This window comes from Gossypium hirsutum, chromosome D04, assembly GCF_007990345.1.
Source record: "Gossypium hirsutum isolate 1008001.06 chromosome D04, Gossypium_hirsutum_v2.1, whole genome shotgun sequence".
NCBI lineage: Eukaryota > Viridiplantae > Streptophyta > Magnoliopsida > Malvales > Malvaceae > Gossypium > Gossypium hirsutum.
Window position 1 is genome coordinate 23,438,244 of NC_053440.1, and position 3,705 is coordinate 23,441,948.

A 3,705-nucleotide genomic window follows, 5' to 3' on the forward strand; every position below is an offset into this window, starting at 1 on the left:
TGAAGGTTGGGAATTATTATTAGATATATAATTAGATGATTGGAATCAATTGTATGCGATGGAAATGAGTAGGAGTTGAGATTTTTGCATTTCGGCTAAGCTAGTCGAAATTTTAGTTCCAAGAGGAACTAGCCTTAGACCAACGTTTTACTTGTTAACATGTGGTCATAGCTATAAAATTATTTGTGTATATTGGGTGGTTATTATGTATGACGCTTCGGAACCATTGGAGCCTTTAACAAGGCAAAAGAAAAGGAAAAGCTAGTTTAGGCTTTCGGCAAATAAGAAAAAATACAAATGGTGAGTGTTTGGAATCGCTGTTAGTAGTCACGATTCATAGTGTTAAATGGGAGCTTAGGAGTAGCCTAAACCCTATCCTAAGTTTCAAGTGTTTACTTAGGCTTAATTGTGAGATTCGGGTTTACTTGGTAGCTTAGAATGAGAAGTTGTTTGATAAGTTGGTTGAGAAAGCCAAAGCTGTTGAGGAGACTTTAGCTGAGTCGCCTCGTTCTATGGTAACTAAATCGGGTGAGAGAAATTTTGATGGTTTTGGTGCATCTGGACAATCATCTAAGAGAGGATGTGATACTTAAGGTTCTGATAGAAATGCACGACATGAGTTTCGACCAAGTAGTCTAAGCGGCAAGGTAGCATTGTAGTTAGTATTGATGGTTCATCCAGTGGTTCTGGATGGTTGTTTTTTGTGCATTGTGAGTGTACGCACCCTGGAGTGTGTCACAAATTGACAGGAGGATGTTTTAAATTTGGCTCTAAGAAACACAAGTTGAGTGATTTTCCAAACAGAGTTGAGGTTTCACAGACTCAGAGTTCTGCACTTACAACAACGCCTGCTAGTGGCCGTGGTCGCGGTAAAGGTAATGGGAGACCGGTTGGGTAGTGAGTTGTTTCTCATATTATTGCTACTCAAGTTGAGTCAAGAGGTCCAACTCGAGTGTATGTTATTAGGGAATCGCAGGGTCAAGATTCAATCGATGAGATTGCGGGTATATTTGCCTGGTAATCCATTCTTTTATTCTCATTGGTAGATTTAGGTTCCGCGCCTTTGTAAATTTTGAATGATTTAGCTAATAATTGGAGAATTTCAATAGAGATTATAAAATTAGGAACAACGGTTACAAGTTCTTTAGACAAAAGTGTTGTAGCGAATAGAGGAAACTGATAGCAAAGTTACTATAGACTAGTTTGTGCTAGTGAATAAGATCTTCAAGAAAAGTCGTAGGAAGTTAAAGAGAATAGGAATCAGAGTGCGCAATGAAAGTGTAATGGTTGGTTTAAAAGTAGAAATAGAATATTTTGTGATTAAGCAAGTGACATGTAAGTAGGTAAATTTTGAGGATGAAATTATTACTAGAGGGGGAGAGTTGTCACACTCCAAAATTGAGCTTAGTAGTTTCGAGGGTAAATTAAAGATTTTGGCTCGGAATAGGTTCAAAAATTTTGAATTATGGTAACTCAAAATTATTTTTGACTATAATTTTTTTTAAAAATCAAATTAATTTTTAAAAATAAGGTAGGAAAGATCTTCAATTTTGAAAAGAGAACTGTTTTGTAGAAGGGTTTAAATTAGGAGTGGTTTTAAAGCAATTATATCAAAGTTCTAAAAATACCCTATTTTCTCCTCCATCTACATTAAACTCACAATAGTTTCTTCCCTCACCCTTATTATTGTCATCCCTTGATTTCCTCAAGCACCCTTCACTTATTTTTTTTTTCAAACATCAATTCATGTTATTTCTATCATCATCTAAGTAATAAACCTCTTTAGAATTTCAAGAAAAAACTTTAAAAACATCATTGATTTCACCATTTCTCAACTTGTGGGTTTTTCAGATTTTTAATTAAACGTTTGTTTCTCCTTCAACTAAGGTAATGTTTCATTTTCTTATTAGGCTTTAATGATATCTAGCCTTTTAAATTGAGTTCTTATCTAGTTTTGTAAATGTTGAAATTTGGGTCGTTAATGGTGAAATTCAGGATTTTGTATAAAATTGATGTTTCAAAGTGTTTTTCAACTTTTTTTGATGAGATTAGAATGTTTCTAAATTTTCCCTCAAGTTTCGTTAAAGAATTCTATGGTTTTATTGAATTTTTGTCGAAATTTTAGAACCGTGAATCTGTGTAGTTTTGTGTAGTTTGAAGGTTGTGAATTATTCTTAGATATATAATTAGATTATTGGAATCAGTTTTATGTGATGGGAACGAGTAGGAGTTGATATTTTTGCGTTTCGACTAAGCTAGTTGAAATTTTAGTTCCAAGCGAAACTAGCCTTAGACCAATGTTTTTTGCTTGTTGAGATGTGTTCATAGTTGTAAAATTAATTGTGTATATTGTGTGGTTGTTATGTGTGAAGCTTTGGAACTGTTGGAGCCTTCGACGAGCAAGGCAAAAGGAAAAGAAAAGCTAGTTTAGGCTTTCGGTAAATAGGCGAAAACACGAACAGTGAGTGTTTGGAATCGTTGCTAGTAGTCACGATTCATAGTGTTAAATAAGAGCTTAGGAGTAGCCTAAACCCCTATACTAAGTTCTGAGTGTAAGCTTTCTTATTCCTCTCATTACTTTTGTGTGATATGTGAATATGCGATGTGGATTGTGTATTATAATGTGTTAATGTGATATGAGATATATAGGCTTGAGATTCTATTGTGGAATGTGTTAGTTTGCTGGCTTTAATTTTTGCAGGAAAACAAACAGCTAATTTGGTACTGATTTTCTGAACGGTAATGATACCATCTATGAGAAATATCGATACTATCCATGAGAAATATCGATACCATCGAATGAGTATCAACCTATGTGATATTTTAGAAGTTTTTGTTAAATCGTCTTTAAGCATGCTTCTAACTTGTTATAAGGTCGTTTAATGTATGTTTAGTATAGTTCAATGTCGCCAAAGGTATTTTCGATTTAAATCTCTTATATTTGATTAAAAAATGATTATGGTGGCATGCTAATAAGACGTTGTGTAATATGTGATGTTGTGATGGTGGTGTACCGTCCTCTTACTCAAGCTTGCCGAACAGGTCGAGTATAGGGTGTTACATTCTCCTCATCTGAGCAATCTATCCGTTCAAGAATTCTCTCCACACTCCCCAACCAATACTCGGCGATGGTCAGATCAACTCCTTTCAATCCTCTAAATTTGCATTCACCTAGGGCACGTAGACGCTCGAGTGGTAGTCCCTGATGAATAGGTGTAGGGTTATTTTAAATGTTATAGCGTAGTTGATATGCCTCCTAAACGCGGTAGAGTTAATACAAAAGTACCTTCTCCTCCGGGTCAGGCGACACGAAAGGCGGGTATGAAGCCTTTAGTACAAGCTATAATAGGAGCTTTTTTGCGTATTGCTTGTGGTAACCCTGCACCTATTCATCGGGGATTACCACTCGAGCATCTACGTGCCCTAGGTGTATGCAAATTTAGAGAAGTGAAAGGAGTTGATTTGACCATCGCTCAGTATTGGTTTAAGAGTGTGGAGAGAATCCTTTAGCAGATGGATTGCTCGGATAAGAAGAATGTAACACCCTATACCCGACCCATTCGCCGAGCCTAAGTAACAGGACGTTACACCACCATCACAACATCACACATTACACAACGTTTAATTAGCATGCAAACATCATCATGTTTTAATCGATTATAGGAGATTTAAGTCGAAAATACCCTAGACGACATTGAATTATAC